Raw genomic sequence first — 20,678 nt, forward strand, 5'->3', positions numbered from 1 at the left:
AAGAAGAAGAAGAAAAAAGTGTCTTAGCAAGAAAGCCATGCATTTTTGAAGCACTTCATCTGGCTCTAAAAAAGGCTTTGTGCACACTGGAGACACATGTTTCTAAATCCACAACGCAGCTTGATGTTCCTCATTTAGTTTAAAATATGGTCACTTTCCCCGAGATTGCTGAGGTATTTTGTTCAGGAGTGGAAAAAAACAAAAAAACATGTTAAATCAGTTGGGTGCACTGTAAGGTTTTAATGATCGTGAGCAAAGCCTGCATTTGCATACTTGATTCAATCTGGCTACGGTTCACCAAACAGAAACAATGAATATAGAATAGATGGAGTTTTGGAGACTTTTCTCAAAATCTTCCGTTTAATGGTAGTCCAAGTACCTGGCCAAACAGAGCGCCATTCCAAAGGCATGAACCTCCAAACAGAACCTTCATTCCAGCAAATATTTTCATAGTTCATCTGACTTTACTGGCTTGCTATTAGTTCCACAGGTGTAGTGAGACGAAATCCATTCAAAAAACTATGGGGCATTCCATCGCTATTCTTCCCGTTGGTCCGGAACATGAGGTACTTTTACTCTATCTCTCATATCACACAATGTCTTCTCATTCTAGGCGTCCCAAAAACACACTAAGTCACCCATATTTCACACAATAATGCCTTAAAAGCAGCTACGGCCTTGCATTTTTCCATACGAGTCCGTGTGCCTGCGAGTAAGTTTCAGTGAGCATGTTTGTTGCTACAGTAGCTCGAAATATGCAACCAGTGTTCTCGACTGTGAGCTGATGTTTTCCCAAGCCCCTCCGAGGTTTCTGTATCACGCCCACTCAAACTGGCACAGGATTCAAACTACAACCAGATGGAGGACTTCTGCCATTGTTTTTCAGCAGAGGAATAAAAGGGGTTATTTGACAGAGGGGAGGGAAGTGATCATGTGGATCGCCGAACAGACCTGAAATCTCTGCTCGAAGGAGGAATTGTAATTGTGAGGTAGTTAAAGAGCATGTGAGAATGATGGCTATCAAACTGAGGTTTCCTGATCCGTCAAGAGCAAGACGAACAATCTCTCGCGAGCCCGCCGCTGAACCTGAAGTGCCTCCGCGTATGTGCAGTATTTACCCACAAACCTCGCTTTTCTTTTCAAATCACTCATCCACTGCTGAGGAAGCATAACTCCGGGACTTGTCTGACGCGACGCTCTAATGCGACTGTGTATGCTTTGGAAGCCTGCGTGTTTATTTAGGTTTTGAGTTGTATGGCTGAAAACCTCAAGTCCCTTTGTTTGTGTGTGTGTGTGTGTGTGTGCGTGCGTGCGTGGGGGTGTGTGTGCGTGTGTGTGCGTGTGTGTGCGTGTGTGTGCGTGTGGGGGTGTGCGTGTGGGTGTGCGTGTGTGTGTGTGTATTTTAAAGAGGAAAACAAATCAGACTGGGGCATTCACTTGTGCTTAAGTCATCAGTTTAAGAACAAGGTTCTTGTGTTGGAGGTACCTGTAAGGAAATGTGGTGAAGGGCTACAAAAGAAATAAGCTCTAAACCAATAATTCAATTAGATTTAACTGGGTAGTCATGGTTACTGAAAGAGTCAGTTCACCTAAATCACACAAAAACACCTGGTGCCTTTCATACCTATTTGTGCCTGTTGAACATTATTTTCAGTTTTGTCTCATTGCAACCACAAACCTCAATGTATTTGTTGGGATTTTATCTTTTGGGGCAATACAAAGCAGTGTATGACCGTAGAGTAGAAGAAAAACAATAGATGGTTTCTGAACTTCTGACTAATTAAATGGGAACAACGTGATGTATAGGAGGTTTTACATATTTTTTCTTATACGTTTTGAGTAGAGGCTAAAAGTGAAGTTAGATTATATGTATAACAACACTTGAAGGATTGCTATTCAGTTCATTACTTATTCCAAAAATGGATTAGACAAAACAGAATTGCACAGCGAAAGTTCAATTTTGAAAAATGGTTGTGAGTCAAAATTATTCGATACAAAAGAAAATCTGTTTTACTTTTGCTTGCTTTACATTAAAAAAGGCTTTTATTTAAGCAGAAGGGATAAACATTTATCAACATTCTGACTGATAATATTTGCTGTAAGTTAAGAAAGTGACTGTTTTTTTTTTATTTGGTGATCTCCCCCCACCCCCCTCCTCAAATGAATATTACAAAGATAACACATTTTAAAAAGTAAAGGACAAAACAAATCAAGACAGTCAAAAAAAACAACTAAAGAGATGAGACCTGCAGTCTCCAACATCTGCTTTGGCCTACGCCATATTTGCACTTATTCAGCTCTGCTAATGTTGGCTCAGGATTGCATGGTATGAAATAGTTGTGTTTAGACGGTTTTTCATAGCTCCTCAGTTGAGAGCAGTGCAAACAGACATAATGCCAGAATAACAGTCAACGGAATGCATTGATGCATTTGTGGTCTTTGGCTTTGAGTGGACATTTTAAGGTCACAAGACAAGACAGATAAACTCCCCCCTTCTGTTCCTGTTGCACGACGGTCTAGCCTGAAAGATTTTGACGGGAGGTGATTGTCGGTGGTCGGTGCTGGTTGTTGATAGTTCGTCTAAAAACGGTCAGTTGGTACGATAAGTCATGGTTTTATGAAGTAAAGCAAAAAGCAAATGTAACGGTTCAAACACTCTCCCAACATCTTCTGGCAACAAGCTACCCAAAAAGGTTCAGCATCAGAAAATACGTGGCCAATTACACGGATTTACAGATTATGCTAAATGTTTAAGGGTCGGACTGAAGTTGAACCGTCGGTCACGTGGTTTCGGGATGTTTGTTTTCGATTACGGTCTTCAACGTTAAGACACACAGAGTTGAGCTCCTGTGAAGGCCCTCCCACTGCAGCATGCGCCATGGTGTTTCATCATATGTGTGGTTTGCAATAGTACAGTAAACACAGCAATCAAGGCAGAGAGGAACGACTAATACTACTTCATAAGTTTAGAGGAGGAGGAGGAAATAATGACAGAGGAGCTGCAACGCACGTTTCACATACATGTCTTTGTATAGTTACTGGGACGTTTGTGAGACTTTAAAACATCCTCTTTGATCTTAACCTCTCGTTGAGCTTCAGCCTTTAGGACCAACTAATTTGGGCCTGTACCGAATAAAAATGACAAGAAAATGGCAAGAAAATCGCAAGAAAATCAGACAAAATTACAACTGCAAATAACTTTTTAATCAAAGACATACTTTAAAACATTTTGTACGCATCTCTTCAGGGTCTAAATTGACTACCGACTGGCATTCACACCTTCTTCTCACCCACCAATTACTTCCCCAGACAGAAGATCTCAGTTTCTGCTCACATTGAAATGCAGGAAAGTAAAAAAAAAGACAAAAAAAGCAGACTGAAAAACAAACACTGTCTGACTTATTTTTCTTGCATTTTCTTCCTCTTACTCCTGTACTCCTAACCTGTCCTTGTCATAACTTTCTCTCCTCAACAAGGTCTAATAACGTCTGTGGTTTTTATAGGAATTCCTTAAAATGGCTATTGCAATGTCGCTTAAGTGGTGGGTGCCTCTGTCTGCTCCGTTCTTTGTGCGCGCGCGTGTGTTTATATGTGAGCGAGAGCCGATTCCAGACCTCGTTTCCATCAGTGATGCCAAATTTCTCCCTCCGCAACCCTCACCCCCACCCACCCATCCAACCATCCGCCCCCACTTCTTGATGTTCACCACATCTCCCACAGTGGTTGCACTCATTTTTGCTGGTGAATTCTAGTTCTTTCTTTCTTTCTTTCCTTCTTTCTTTCTCCCTCTCACTGCTTATTTACCTACTCTTCAGGGAAAAAAAAACACAACTGGCCTCTCGCACCCGTATGGTAATGGCAACAATTTGCTTATCGGGCAAGCACAGATGTGTAAATAAATGGAGTCTAGACTGATAGTGGAGACAAAAAACTTTACCATCTGGGTTCAGAATTTGATTTCCCAAATGATCATAAGTCAAGAGAACAAGTGTTTTAGCACTAAGGCACTTATCACGACAGCCCAGGCAGTTTCCATTTCGATATCTTTTGATGCCATCAGTTAACAAACAACCCAATTAATTACATTCCCTGTCTGCGCTGCCTTTCTGTACTACCGGAATTACTTTGTTCTACCGAGTGGACTCCACTCTTATGGCAGAGAAAATTAAAAAAAAATTACAGACATATTCCAGATCCGCTTTGTGGAGCAAGTGATGCACCGCTGGAGAAACGCAGAAAAGATGCAAGAGTCACAAAGGATGAAATGCATCTGAGGCTGCAGACGAGGCAGGAGTCGGGCCTTTGCACTTTCCCTTCACAATATTTAAAGGGGTAAAGTTTGAGCCTCAGCACTGGGAAAACGAACTTTTATGTATTTCACAGATGATGGACAAGGATCGCCGTGCTGCCAAAAAGACAACCCAGCCATGACGTACCAAAAATGTTAGACGAACTTAGCAAGACGCGGGATTCGGATGTGCCAAGCTGAACTAAATAAGCAGACAAGCAGAGACTTGGAGGGTGCTGTTGTGTCTCGCTGGCCTGGGAAATATTTGGCCAATGTTAGGACCTCGGCAGCATTACAATAATCGTATTTTGAGCTGTGTAATACGTAGGGGTGAAAGGCAAGCAGGAGGAGGGTCACATGGAGTAGATTAGCAGATTAATCGATGTAGACTCTGCCGAGTACATTCCCTTGCGTTGTTCTCCCAATGGTCCGACATGCACCAGTGATCAACATGGAAAAACTGCAGCGAAGAAAAAAAAAAGGATCTGGCCTCAAACTCCTGCCTGGTGGAGCTCTGGTCCTCTGTTATGTAGCACAGTAGCTCTTTTACAAACAACCTAAACAGTAAACCTGCCTATAAGGTTAGTAACATGACTGAAACTGTGGGTCAAATACAATCTTTGCAAGATCACTATGACAGCTGGTGAAGTGTTTGTACCACAAAAGGCAACATCAATAAGCAAATGAAGAAAAAAAAAACATCCTTTCAAAGTTGGTTAGAACGTTGATTTCATCCAGCTTTAAAACAAATACGCTAAATTGGTGTATCCTTATTATAGCTTATGAAAAGGCAGCCCACTTTGCAGAAACGTTTAGCATCCTTGGACAAACAAGCCCCCTTAGCTTATTTTGGATCTTTGTTCTTTATGGAACACACAGTTCCAGACACAAGCCAAAAGGCTTGAAAGAATGTCTCCAATAAACAAGACAAGAACTCCAGTTGCCTTCTTCCTAAACACTTAGGGTTGTCAGGTTCTGGACCAATGAGAATCTACATCAGCACAGCCTGGTGTGTGAGTCTGGTTGTGTGAGACTCACATCAGGTAGATATATAAATATCTGTGTATGTATATCTGGTAAGTTGAAGTCGTCCATCTTCACGTCTTTGTTATTTCACATGCCTAATGCGATGCGGCTGTGTTGTTAGCATAACCCTGAGCATAATGTTGGCACAGCCATGCTTCATAACAATTGTTCTGGGGTTTCGAAATCTTATCTTGACTCCAGCAAAATCCCTGCCTGGCTAATTCTGCAATGTATAGTTTTGTTATCTGGGTTGGAGAAAATCCACAATAAATTAATTCAGTTCTTTCTCACAGAAATCACAAAAAAATATGGTTTTTAATAATTCCACCCTGGATACTGGATAAAATGCTTCATTAAAACAAAAATATACTGTGTTTACAATTTATTTGGGCTACATCTTGGCACAATTGTTGACACTGTTGCCTTTCAGCAAGAAGGTGCTTCGTTGAGTCATTCTGCGTGGAGATTACATCTTCTCCCCAACCATGAGTGGGTTCTCTCTAAGTGCTTCCACTTTATCCAATAAAAGTATTTTATGTTAGTTGGTCTCTCTGCATTGTTCTTAGGAGTGAATGTGTGAGTTCATGGTTTTCTATTGTGGTGTTTCTGTGTTGCCCTGTGACTGACTGGTGACCTCTCCATGGTGTGCTCTGCCTCTTATAATTGGATACGACCCAACAGATTGATAAATGTGACCAAACCTGAGGTGCTTTTCGTGCCAAATCTTGATGCAAAAGGGAAAACTGTATATATATTTATATAAGTATTATACAAATATACATTTTGAGAATTTCCCGAAATTCCAAAAGACCGTAACTGTTTGTGTGAGCGGTTTGCAAAAAAAATACCATCTACTGAAAGCTGGTCTGCAGGAGAAAAAAAAAAAAAAGAGAAAAATGTAACTGTGTGCTCAGCTAGATTTAAAAAATGGAAATCTAGGAATGGAAAATATGCATTGTTTGTGCCTTTTTGTTTAGGCGCAAATAGAGTCTGTGTTTGTCCCTTCTGGGCAACTTCACTTCCTGGCAGTTTGAGCCAGAAAGTCTCCTCTCATTGGCTGTTTCTGTTTAACAGAAACAGCAAAGAGAAAAGTCGCCTCCCACCCTTCAGTGCAGTTTGCTTGTCTTATTGCTGTTATAATATATAAGTATTCTGTTCCATGGTGTGACTGGATAGCTCCACAAAGACCCGCAAGGAGCCCAAAGCCTCAAGCTCATCTTGTTCCTCACCCCATATAAATTTGACCCAAAGGACTCAGGACAATTCTACTTATCTTTTTATGATGACGGACTTATTTAGTGCATACAGTGAACTTTTATTCTGTGTTCACCATAAAACAAAGAATAAAATACACCAAGTACTGACTGGGACTCGAACCCGTAATGACCGCGTCGAGGACAGGGGTTTCTGTTCTAGGGTCATGTGTTCTACACCTTGTTAAAAGTCTGTAGAGTTAATGCATTAAAATATGTATACATTTCCAAATGAAGCAGATTTGCAGAGGGTTGTTCCAGCATTAAAGGATAGAAGGCACCCTGTCTCTTTGACAAGGATATTTAGTTGTGAATCAGAAACAGGCAATGAGAAGAGACGCGACTCAAACTGCTAGGAAGTGAAGTTGCCCAAAAGGGACACAAACAGACGCTGTTAGTAACAAAAAGGCACCATATATATTACGGTATATATACGGCATCATATATTTTACGGTTTGTTGACGTCCTAGTAGCACGTGGTTTGGTTACAATCTCAATTTAGATAGTACTCCCCTTTCAACAACCCTCAATCTTTAAATCACTGCTTCTGTTTGGCAAAGCCTTCCCATTTTTCTATACTGGCTCTTCGGAATTTATGCATAAACATCAACGAAGAGATTTCCTTTAAGTATGGATGTGGTATTAGAATAAAAGCAATACCTGAGTTGTCATCTAAAACCACCCATATGAGTATGGAAGAAGTAAGAAATAGAAACATAGACATTTGTGATCAAGAGTGTTAAGTGTGAGAACAAGAGGGGAAACAGAGAAAGATGCCAGAGAGCCTGTTTTTTATTTTTTACAGGACACACACACATATATGTATATATGTGTGTATTTGTCTGTGGCAAATGTGTATATATACATACCCCCCTTTGGAAAATATAATTAGGAAATTATTAAAGAATACTGTATTCACTTGGAGGGGGAATATGAACTCTTCCTACAATTGGCAAAAGAGTTTGGACTTGGTACCGCCTCAGCAAAACAAGTCGGTAGATTTTTACTTTGTTACACCTGGCTTTTTCCACTCTGCATCCCTTTAGAAGAAATGTCATGACTGATCCTCTGTCAGAAAAGTAATAAGCATGCAGATCTGGGGTTTTCCAAGTGCTTCTAATACTTTACAAATTTCTTTAATTTACAGATGCCGGTTTTTATATGCTGCAAACAGAAAACATCTGGGCACTAAAGAAAGGTTTGCAACTTTTATGTTCTTCTTATCTGCAAGCCAGTTGCAAAAGGGTTTCAAGGATTTGATGGATTGCGTTTGGTAACTTTAATATGTACTTTAATATGTACCAAATGAAAACCTTAAATAATTGCAACACAGAGGCAAAAATCATAGCAGGGGATGCTTTTGCTGTCTGCCCAACTAACATTTGTATGCGAGCCCCACAAATTTTACCCAGGCTTAAAGGGTGAACTAGTAAAAATAACTAACTACGGGCTATAATCCGATCTGGAGTCCACTTCTAATCTCATGTCTTACCAATATGGGCTCCAAAATGAATGTTGGCACTGTGATTTCATTCAGAAATCATAGAGGCACATCCAGAAGGTGTCTCTCCTCAACTCTTTTCCTGAAGTGTTTTTGTTAAATAGGCTATTGAGTTGTGCACATTAGTGACATCTTGTGGCAAGGTTACGGATTACAACCTAAGTGACATGGACTTCCAGACTCTACCATTCCCGAAGTAAAAAGAAAGTACATCCTTTGCAAGAATGCAGAAGGCCAACCCCACAGCCAATGCATGATTTGTAAATTCTGGGCCGCCATAAAAATTACATCAAATTCAAGTTATCAGATTGTAAAACCAACACTTTTAAAGCCTTTGTAAACAACACAAGCGCATACATGTTGCCAGTTTATTCGCTACATTTATCAGCCTATCATTTATTGCCTTATCTTTCTTTTCTTTTCTGCTTCTTTTTCAAAAACAGCAGCTGGATTTGACGTTGATAAAAGGGGTGAGAGTGAACCTCCAGCAGGCACAGGTTGTAAAAAACAGAAGGCTTGAAAAACTAAATACCTTCAAAGTGCCAGGTGGGGGTGGAAGTGCTGAAGAAAGAGAAAATGTAAAGATTTCTCAATACTGCGGCGGCCCTCAGAACTTTTCTACTCCTGCTTTCTCTTTGACGTCTCTGCTTCAAGCATGAGGTTTAAATCAGGAGGCGGTCACAAGACAGGGACATAGTATTCAAAACACATCCTCTCAATGCAACAATCTGGCAGACATCAGTGCATCCTAGTCTCGCTCCCTATCATCCGTTCCGCTTACCTTATAGCCAGAAAATAACGTAGACGAAGCCTAATCTTCTGTAAATAACGTTGACAACAGCAGAATGGATGGATCCTACATTGCGCGACAAAATGAGTTATTGCTTGACACTTACAAAAAAAAAGGTTTCAACTTTTAAGTCGGCATTGAACGTTTATCCTATTGCAGGATTTCAGGGGCATCACTGACCCTGCCACTTGGCTTGAATAGTATGTCACCTGGGTGATGAACAATGAGTCTGTGGCAAATACTCAGCGTCTATAACATACACATGACCCCCTGAAAATTTCTGTTGACATTGGCTTAAACTACAAAGACGCCACATAGTTTCAAATCAAGTGGCAGTGATTTTTTTTTCTTTCTCTCTTTTACGCTTCCATCTGATTCGTGTCATTCCTGCTCTTTCACTCATCCTCGTCCGCTTTCTGCTATCATTTCGTCCCGTTCCAAATACGATTTTCACCAGGTTCTACTCTCGATCCATCGTCAGCCCTCCTTTCTATCCCCCTTGCTCATGTTTTCCATACCTCTATCACACTTTCACCACATGTCAGGAAGACCAGGGTCTGTGCGGTTTCTGCCCAGCGTTGGGAGCGGTCCAGCTCAAAATTTGCAAAGCTGGGGCTGGTTACGGGTTTGTCTTGGTGAAACAGTCCAGCCCTATTGTTAGGAAATGACCATTTTTCTGGTTCAAATTATCAACGAGGCAACGCTGCACTTTTTTTTTTTTTCTTTTTCTTTTCAGGCATCTTGCAGACAAAGGAGCAAGAAAAGTGTGTGGTGAGCAAGAAGGAGCATTGCCATCTGCAAACCACATGAAAGTGAGTGGTAATTGATTCAAAGTCCTCTGTAATTAAGGATTATGTTGGTTGGCCTGAGAACATCCTCCAGAGGTGGCTGTATTTCTGTAGCTCTCTCAGTTTTCAAACAATTGCAGACCTGCATGGTTATTATCAGCTTGAGGTGAAGTTTTTGTGTTCACTCACTTTGCCAACTCTGAAATGCATCGCCTACCGGAAATCACGTACTTCATTCGGCTCATGTATGTATTTTGGACTAATTTCATGGGGTCTTTGCCTAATGGAAACGCTAATGCATTTTTAGATGAGCTTTGGTTTTATTAAAACCAATGACTGAGACGGACAGAGTTGGGGTTCAAACTAGCAACCCACCAGTTACAGGTCGAACTCTTACCGCTGTTTCCACAGTCACACCGGTGTTGCCGTGTAACATTTGCAGTGATGTGGAAAAAGTATTTCCTCTCTTACAGATTTTTTTTTTCTGTTTTTGCTCGTCATTTGTTTCAGGTTACTAAACAAAGCATGACCTGAGTAAACAGAAATTCCAGTTTTCATCTGATGACTTCATCTATTTGTGGAGAAACCCAGCCAGACCGACCTGGCCGTATGTGAAAAAGTAATTTCCCCCCCTAAGCCTAATACTTTTTCTGCCATCAAGCATTTGCAGTTACTGGCAATTCTGCATTTTTCATTTCTGTGGAACAATCTTGGCCCACTCCAGAATTTAGCTTGGGTTGTTCTCAAAACATCATGGATGGCCTGTATAAGGTCATGCCACAGTATCGGAATCAAATTTTAACTTCAGACCAAAACCTTCTTTTCTTCCTAGCCATTCAGAGGCAAAATTTTGTCCTGCTGAATAACGTAAGTATTCCTGAGTCTCCGGCCATGAGTCGATGGGTGGACATTCTCATTCACTTTAAAAAAAAAGTTTACATTTTTTGTGGCATAGAACAAAATTAATGACTCTGCCACTTACGGCAAGTCGCAGATGTCCAAAAGCAACTAATCAGCTCCAGGTCATCATACTACAACTTTTGGTTGTGGTACAAGCAAAGTCTTGGGGGCTATCAAGATGTTTTTAGCAAGTGTGATGCCTTTGTGTTGCCCTAAGGGAGTCGCTGTTTTTGCCTTTAAACCTAATGTTGAAACATAATCAGACACGTGAGGTCTGCAGTGCTTTAAATGTTTTATGGACGGTTGTTTGGGACCTGCTAGATGAGTCGTCGATACACTCCTGGAGTAATTTTAGCATGTCTGGCACTTTAAGGAAGGTTCACAACAGTTTTATGCCTTTTCACAGCAATTTGTAACTTGTCTCTGTCACTTGAATACCGTACTTCTGTAACATAACTTTCCATTCACCGAGAAATTTAAGTTAAAGGCTTACAATGAGATAGAGAGAAGTCTTTTTTAATGCAACTATTTCTGGTCTTTCTCTTTACATTTAAAAAAAAAATCAGTTGAAACTCTGCTTAGCATGTTGTTTTCTTAGAATGGATTCTCATCTTACATTTGAAAATCACATTAAGCATTTATTTAAAACCTGATTCTTTCGTCTTAGTAACATCTCCAAAATTCGTCCATCTCTCTCTTTCTCTGATGCCGAGACTCTCGTCCATGCCTTTGTCTCCTCCAGGCTCGACTACTGCAACTCTCTGTTCATTGGAATCCATAAAAAACATCTTCAGAAACTTCAATACATTCAAAACAGCGCAGCCAGGATTCTATTGAGGGCCCGTAAATCTGACCATATTACACCGATACTGCATGACCTTCATTGGCTTCCTGTCACCTACAGAATTCAGTACAAAATCGCTCTCATCACCCATCAATGTTTAAACAAAACTTCACCGGATTATCTGAAGGACCTTCTCATTCCACATTCATCCACCAAGACTGCAACTTCCTCCACCTTCCTCGATCCAGATTAAGGACCATGGGAGATCGGGCATTCGCTGTGGCTGCCCCCCGTCTCTGGAACTGTCTCCTGGATTATTTGAGAGCTCCGCAACCACTGGTTGACTTCAAAAGAGGCTTAAAGACTTTTTTATTTAAGCAAGCCTACTCTGCCTCCACATGATTGTTATGTTGTTGATTATATCTACGATTTTAGTTGCACTGTGTAGCACTTTCAGATTTTTTTCTAATGAAAAGTGTGGTACAAATTAAATTGATTATTATTATTATTTTCTTGAAGCAGAACGGTAACCCCCTCATGGGACTATTTGAGAAACTAATTTATTTTCAGCTGCATTTTTAAGCAGCCAAACTGCATCATGTACGCTATCTAATCCTGCCACATATTACATCTATAGCAGGGATAAACCGAAACAAGGGGACTTCAGTTGTAACTATGCAGATACACACAGGCACACAGACTTAGACCGGGGTTTAGTCAACAGCACAGTCCCTAAAGCAACGCTCAAAAAGAATTACCTCAAATGAGCTGAAATAAATCCAAAGTTGCTTTTCCATTTTATCGCCTCACTACGCCGGTGATTACAGGAAATGATTAGGACAAAAGCCTCGGAGGAATGGCTGTGCTGTACTTTCATTTATGCCTTTGAGCACTGCGCTATGAAATTCAAGTTGGTCAATCGGCTCATGGTCTGCATAGAAAAGATTTAGTTTCTGAGCCACAACATTCAAACATAAAGTCTGGGAGAAAAGGCATTCAGCTGTAATGAGATGAAACGAATTCTGAAAACCAATGTTTTGGTTGCTTTTCAATTGATCAATCCACTGTACTCAAGTCTTTGTCACACTCAATTGATCAAATTAAATACACTTCTGGGGAGTTTGTTACTTCTTAATGAGGTGCTTAGTATGGGGTAACGATGGGAAAATTAACAAAACCGCAGCATCTAGGGGTCTTTCTCTGCAGTTTGTCTATTTTCTTCTACTTCAGAGATCAGGTAGGATGGAAGTGACACGTCTGGGAAGGGACTCCTGATGCCTCCCTGTCCAGCAGCACTCTTTAACTCCACCTGTGGGATTCCAAGGCATTCCTAGGCATGAACAACTAGTTTGTATGAGCGGTCCCTGGGTTTCCATTAGTAGGAGGGGTCTGGAAAACCACTAGGAACTCTGCCAGGGCTGTTCAGATTCATGACTTAAAGATGCCAACAGAACCACGTCATCTGCACAAAGCCAATTTTGGGTGCTGCGGTTCTGAACCGCACTCCCTTGTTTTCTAACATGACGCTATGTGCTCCTGATTATAAACACAACAAAGAGGATTGGTGAAGAAGGGGTAGCCTTGGTGGAGTCCAACCAGCATCTGGAACAACCAAGCATTGAATTGGCTGTAAAAGTGACCCCAGCGCCTCCTACTGTTCACCAAACTATCCACCACTTCAGATACCCACAACTTCTAGGTCTTGAAAGCTAACGGAGGTCACAAATATGGTGTGTTTGAATTCAATGTACCCAAACTCCAACAGTGTGTCTGTAAAAAACTATCTCAAACCTGGGGGTTGAAGGTCTCACCAACAAAAGACATATATCTAAATAAGAAAAGACGTTTAGACCCACGTGTAGAAGTTTGAAAACACTGTGCGCAATGACAATCACTTATGGAATTTCAGACATCACAAAAATGTGTGTCAAACAATGCCAAATTTCTGCGGAGTTTGTCTCTGAAGGCCCACTTTTCCACCAGTTTGTTTACTCTTTGTTTTGCTTTCCCACACAAAACACCACAGGATCATTAATTCTGTGTTTAGATCTGCCTTCACATATAAATGTTTTCCTTGAAGCAACCACCCACGACCTTCGGTTTTTACAGGGAAACTGCTTCGTACACGTTTTGAACACAACCGCAGTCGAAAAAATACTGAGATCTGGGAAGCCGGATGGTTTGTCTTCCAGATGGTTTATTATTAAGCTTCTCAGAAGTGCCGCAGAATTCACAATGAACTTATAATTTATCGTTACAGGTTAAGAAATCAACCTGTAATCAGGGCTGACCAGTCAGTCTGGCAGAGTGGAGCTAGTCAGGAGGAAGTTGATCACATCTGTACTTGTCTTTCAGATATTAAACTATGTTCACTTCTGGTATTTATAAATGTAAGCCAGATTTTAGTTAATAGGTTCTTAGTTATCTTGATTCTGCTGGTTTTTTTGTATTTCTTTTATATTTACTGTTCTTTATCACTATTATGGTATATAAAGTAAGATTCCCCTCTTCTTCTGTGTGCTTCAAGATGCCAGTCAGTTGTGTACGATGGAGAGGAAATAAAAATGTTCCCGTCCTAAAAAAGAAAACCCCAGTGAAATAAGGTGTCTGGAATTTTCTGCTCTAGTAGAGAACAACACAGGCAGTCATCTCCAGGACTATTTGCAGATTAAGAAACTGCCATATTTAAGTGGGTCTGACACAGGAAATTGTTGAAGAAAATAAAAGGCACAAGTACATTTTTGGACATGAGTGGTGGAACAAGCCTTGTTGATTGATCACATATTTTTCTGAAGCTGTTTCCTTCGACAGGAGAGCGGGGAGAATTCCTCCGCGTGCGATCATATGATGCATGTGTCACTTGCAAAGCATCCATTTCCTACTCCAGAGAGTCTGTCTCTGTGAAATAAAAAACTTTTTACGACCCCGATCCAAGGGGATCTTAACACCACAATAACCCCGGTCTCTTTTTCTCGTTTTCTTTTATTTTCTTTTTTTTTATGAACACCTACGCACACGTCTTATTCAAGTTCAGACCGAACAATAACAGAGTCTTGAGCTTTTCTAACAGCCTCAGAGGACTTGTTCCCAACCTCTTATTTGCTATCGACCCATCAGGGAGATATATATCCATGACGGATCAAAAGTGAAATAAGAAAAATAAATACTTGACTTTGGAGGGTTGTCTGTAACATGATGAAAAGAGGGATAATGGGAGTTTTATACTGAGTAGTTGATCCCGTAAAGAGTTGGCCCTATGTCCTGCTTTTGAAAGCCCCAAACAAAACCCTGGCCAGACAGTGAACAGAGGGGCAATGAGGTAGCATAGTGAAAAAAACAGGAGGGGTAAACTAAGCCTCCCCACATGCACTGAATGCTTATAAGACACCCCGTGCTTTTACTGCCATTACCGGCCAGCACAGCACACTTTCAATGCGCTCTAAAATGGCCTGGGTAATAACACACAACCAAGCTGAGTGCTTTGCTAATCTAGCCTTCGATCAAATATGGACTAATCCAGTACTAGGCTGATTAAATATGGAACGGGTTAAGGGTTTTGAGTTTCACAAATCATATAAGGTAGGGTTGTGAACCCAAACAAATGGATTAAAGTGACTAATGTCTAACATTAAGGCTCCTCGGGGTGGGTTTAAAAGTATGACTTATAACATGTAAAGGGAAATAGTTTGGGTAAAATTATTTTTTTCTGTTCTTCAGATGTGAAAATAAGGACAACTACATCATAATGTCTAATGAGACATTTCTTGACAAAATAATTGTCATATATATATATATATATATATATATATATATATATATATATATATATATATATATATATATATATATATATATTAACTCAATACTTCACATATTAAAAAATTAACACAGTAACACAGATGCACAACACCGGTGTTCTGGCACGGCTTAGAAATGTTTCTTTTCACTTTTTATGTGAGCCGGTTCTAAAAAGAGTCATGTATATTGAGATCAGTGAGGTAAAATTCATGATGTTCTGCTCCATCGTGTCAGGGTGCTTTACTTTTCCATGACAGCCTGACACACAATATATTGGCAGGAAATAGACTTGACAAGTAAAAATAAAAATAATCCTACTTTGACTGACTGGTGAGGTCACCTGACAAATCCCAGTTTTGATAAATGTTGAGATTATCTTTGCTTCTTTAAATGTAGGATGGACTCATTTGGTGTGATTGATAAATAATTAACCAAAGAGGTAAAAAAAAAAGAAAAATCAGTCAAATCCACTCCAGTACCCAATTTCTACTCAGTCATTTTTAGCTTGTGTCGTCGATTCCCCTCATTTTATGGACTCAACTCCTGCACGGCGGAAATATCAAGGGAAACAGCATCCAATCAGCATGAGTGAAAACCAAAGAAAACGAGGACTGAGCAGTAAAAATGAAGATATCACAGTCCATTAACTGAGAACAGCGGTTCTGTCTGACCAACAGAGCAGTTCTCATCGCTTTTTGTTTGTGCTGGGATCCCTTTGGAAACGCAAGATGCTGTTCCAAAAAAAGAAAGAAAAAAAACAAAAGACCACTGAAGAAATTTAAATGTGCCTCCAAACTGCCTTGCTTTTAATGCATCCTGTTCCTTGTCTGCATTTCAGTGATGACAATCAGCATCTGGCCTTAGAAAACAAATTTGCTTCGACAATCGTAACAAGGCCAACAAAAAGATTAGGGGTGGGGAAATCGTGGCGATGTGGTGTTGACAGCCTCTACCTTGACCACAGTTTTTGTTCAACCAGAGTTCCAGTGATAAGTCCTGACTGATAGATGCTGTTCTCAACCCATTCTGCTCTCGCGGCCCCGTCTAAGACCGAACCAAGCGCTGACAGAATCAATGGGAGGCGGAGGAAAAATAACAAGGGGCGTCTGCCAAGCCTCCCTACTGTTCGCTCTCTCTGTCTCTCTCTCTCTCTCTCTCTCTCTCTATTCTCCTGTTGCTGCCAACCCAGTGGAAAAACTTCCTCTGCTCCAGACAGTTATGAGAGGCCGAAACCACGAGAGGGATATTGATAAACGAAGATATGGAATAGCAGGCAAATAAATCACAAAACAATAAGTGAAGCTTCCACTTGAAAGATAATTAGACTCTGCTTTTCAATTTCCCTTTTGTCCGTGTGCTTGTCCCTTGGCTCACACAGAGTCAAAACGGCTTCTCTCTAGTAAGAAGCTGCCCCATCCATTTCGAAGGGGAAGATATTTGCGTCGGTTCACCGTATCGGCTCAATGCAGACCAGTTTCTACATATGTCATCTCGCTGTCCAGGCCAAGAGGGCTACCGGTTGAGCAAAAACAAGCTTAAACTGAATAAACAGAGCAAATGGAGCAAAAGTGTAAACCTTTAAGCATCTGCACAGGAAAGAAAAAAAAAAGTGTTTATAGATTTTACTGAGTCTGTCTTTTCTTTCTCGCTTCCTTTTTTAAGTTTGAAAAACAAATCCAGCCTATTAGTCTTGAACGATTTGGTCCAAGCCTTGATTAAGACCAGAACCTGCATTCGGTTCCCACCACCCTTCACTGCAGCTCCTCACTCAGTGTTTCACCAGAACTGGTTAGCATTCCTTCTAATGTGCGCTGAAGACTCATTGAACATTTGGGGCTGAAATTACAGATTCTAGCTAAGGAGAGGAGGAGGGAAAAAAAAAAAAAGCAATGTACTTAATAAAAAACACTCTCAAAGCCTGATTTTAAACGATAACAGTCGCCCATTTTCACTTTCTCTGCGCCGAGAGGCATAATGGAACAAAAGACTCTGATAAGAGAAGTGTGTGCGTATGCTTCTTTGTGTGTGTTCTTGCGTTCAGGAGGTGTTTTGGATTCCAGTACAGTAAAAGGGCTGGGAGGGCGTTTGCTTCTGCTACAGAATGACTGGCATTCTCCTTCATTTCCTGTTAACGCTGAAAGTAGTGGAGGCACATGTGCTGGCCGAGTCTTGAACAGAAATGCACAAGGAAAAGCATTACGGACCTCAGCAAAGCACAAAAAGAAAAAAGAAAAATTTCACGGGAGCAGAAAGGAAATAAACGCTGAAAAGCAAATTTGCATCCTTCAAACAGACTCAGGGCAGCAGGGTGGCTGGTACGCTCAGAACGTGAGCACGGAAGGACGCAACCTTAAATATATTCATCAGTTCAACATGAATCCTCCTTTTGTACACAACGCCATGTGTTTTGAGTGAGTATTTGATGGGAAGCTGGAAGCTACACTGCCCCCTTGTGGTCACAAACTCCAGGGTGTTTTACAAGCCAGAAAGGATGAGCTTGAAAGGTCATCAGTGCAGAGACAGCTGAGACCAAAGATATCCCCTCTACAGACATTCAGACAAACAGATATAGAGGGAGAAAAACAAAGCGGGGTGTGTTACTATGTAAAAAAAAAAATAAACGTTTTCAAAGTGAGTGTTAAACTCATGTAGTTGTTTGCACTGCACAATAGCTAAAGTACACCGCGTGTGGCCTCGACAATATAAAGCGTGACTGTTGTTTGTGTACGCTCGGTCGCGCTTTGGTACTTTGCGCAAGAGGCCTGAATGTGCAGTTGGTAGGAGCCTGGCATATGTGGTTTTAGAGAGAGATCGCTTGCACGAGCGCACACTTGAGCTGCTCGCAGCCTCCAGTCAGAACCACGGCTGGCCATCTTCCACCCGGTGGAGACTGTGAATCACTGAACGCCAGGAGCAAAGGTCTGCTTTATCAACAGCAGATCAGGGTGGCATCACCCATGTGCTTGTCTTTTGAAAGAAAAAACAACTACAGGAACTATTACAACAAATTGCACAAAGTAGTACTCGTTAACCTAGAATTAGTTCAGTCGAGGCAATGAGATTTTGGGACGCCAGACATGTCTCACCCCGAGAAGCATGAGATTCTTTGAGGTTGGTGTGTCACAGTAGATATAAACACCTGCAGAAACTCTTGCACTAGTTGACTCACACTTCTACACCTGTAGTCAATTTCTCTCCACACATGACAGAAAAATAGAGGGATGGCGCCAACTGTTTTTTTTGGATGTTAAAAGTCGGGATCAATAGGCTTTTTCTTAGAACGCTTCCTGATGCAGTGACCTACAAGTGGACGCACTAACCGTCATCGTAACAGGAGTTCTTGGCAAAGCTGTGTTTTGTTCCCCCCCCCCCCCCCCCCTTTCTTCCTCTCAGAGACGTTTTGTGTTCCATATGGGACACCCAAAGACTTGGAGTCACAACTATCTGTCCTCTCTGAGTTTTTGGTGAAGGGATGTTGTTACCGAAGGAATGCAGCGTCGCTTGCCAGAGGCGTCACAATGGATGGAATTAAGCAACAGTGGAGGAGAAATGAGAGGAGGAGAGAAAGGAGAGAAGCAAATAAGAGCAGTTGTTAATTCTGGCATTATGGGAGTATATATATATATATATATATATTTTTTTTTTTTTACCATCACTTACATATTTGTGTGAGATTCGTTCTACTGAAGAGCATTTGCGTCGCGTCTGTTCTTAAACATAACCTGCTGCCTCACTGTTCTTAGACATGCCACGCCTGCTTAACATCATTATTATTGACACCCCCAAAACGTGTGGGATGAAGGAAGACCATCTAAGTCCAGGGCTGGAATCTGCAGCCACAAAGAAGAATGTAGAATGCCATTACTTTCCAGATGACTGAGCTACACATATATGTACATATATGTACCATAAGGACATTCAAACAAAGGTTGTCGAGGAGAGGTTTGGTGATCAAACTGTAGCCACGTTCTTTTTAAACTTCCAGTTTTGCACTTAGTGCACTAGCTTAGGGGTGAGCAGATTTACTCGGGTCTTATGACTGAGATGCTGAATCTGTTTTTTATACATTTTTTCCCCCCTTTCCTGCTCTCTCCTTCTGTTTCTCTTGGCCCGGCTCGCCTCAGCCACATGTGATAAAATGGAATGATGACAGGACGTGAGGATGCAAGCGGAGCCAGAGGAAATGTGAGCACAGGTAGCGCTTACCTCACCCTCTGTGGGGGGGGTGGGCGGGGGAGAAGGTTGGAGGGGGGGGGTTGTAGGGCAGGTGGGTCGGGGCAGCTGTAGGTGTGCTCCTCAGGTGGGTCTCTCTCTTCTGCCGCCCTCCTTGGTTCAGCCACGCGTGTCTCCCATGAGATGTGGCAGTATCAGATAGTCGGTGAACATGCAGCCAAAAATAAGGAGAGGCGTCCTTCGGGGCAAAGAGCTGGCACTCTAAACTGGTCCAGTGCTGCTGCAAGTGCAGAGTCGAATAGACAAAAAGGATGAAAACAACCAAAAAAATAAATAAAACTCAAAAATTGGATATTCTCTGATGCAGATGAAGCAAACTCTATTTTCAAACTTTTTTTTTTTTTTTTCTGAGTCTGGAGAGAAAAATCTAAAAACAAAGTCCAACCACGTGCTTGGAAGAGACGGCAAAAGCCAGGGAGAGGATGAAAGTGAAGGACGAGGGAAAAATCCTCTCTGTGCTGTCTTCAAGCGATCCAGGCGCAGGTCTGAGGAGCACCTTCCCAATCTGTGCACTCTCACTCTCCAGGGTGGAAAGTAGGAGGGAAGGAGCAGGACAGAAGAGGGAGAGGGAGTGGAGGGAAACTCAGTGTGTCAGTCAGTCAGGTCAGGCAGGCGAGCAGCAAGGCTGTGTGTTTGGAGGCTGAAGGCTGTCAGGGTCCCACTCCAGAGACTTATAACCAGAGGCTGCGCACCTCTCTGCTCCAATCTCTCTGGCTTACTCTCCACCGATCCCTCTCCCACTGGCTTATTTCGGGAAAAGACAGACTGGATTGTTCGTTGGGTTAACCCCCTTTTCATACAAAAAAGCAAGTGTCTGTGGGTAAAAGCAGAAAGGAAGGAGGGGAGTGTGCAGGACGGGGTGGGTCAGGAGCCGCAAAAAGAGGGGTGGGATAGGATGATGTGAAGGGAATAAAAAAAAAAAAAAAGACATGAAAAAGAAAATTTTGGAGTCTTTTGGCCATATTCTGTTCAACTCATATCTAAGAAATCACTCCATTTCTGATGCCATAACTTTTGAATCAGGTCAGGCATTAAACTGCCTTATTGTTTTGTAATAGAAAACATGTTAAGGTTTGTGTATTGATCTGATATTACATTACACTGTTGTAACCAAAGCCATGTATGTATTTTAACTTAGGGAGGGCAGTTTTAATTGTATCAACTTTACCCTGTAGCCTGTGAAAAGTGTTACTTGGTCAGGATTTTAATCTCGTGGTCATTTTTATTTGAATAATTCAAACACGACATGAGGTTAACTCATGACAAAAAGCGATTTCAATTTCTATTTTGTCACTAAATGGGAAAAGCTTTATTATT

At 41.4% G+C, this 20,678-nt stretch overlaps 1 protein-coding gene across 1 annotated transcript in view; it reads right to left on the minus strand.

The window, feature by feature from the left end:
- Positions 1-20,249, minus strand: part of col8a2 (collagen, type VIII, alpha 2) — a 49,291-nt gene extending 29,042 nt beyond the window's left edge. The window contains exon 1 of the mRNA XM_008421610.3: positions 19,335-20,249. The gene's annotated coding sequence lies outside the window, so the exon portion shown is untranslated. The remainder of the gene's footprint in view (positions 1-19,334) is intronic.
- Between the last annotated feature and the right edge of the window lie 429 nt (positions 20,250-20,678).

Source organism: Poecilia reticulata, chromosome 11 (assembly GCF_904066995.2).
Source record: "Poecilia reticulata chromosome 11, P_reticulata-male-v2, whole genome shotgun sequence".
Taxonomy (NCBI): domain Eukaryota; kingdom Metazoa; phylum Chordata; class Actinopteri; order Cyprinodontiformes; family Poeciliidae; genus Poecilia; species Poecilia reticulata.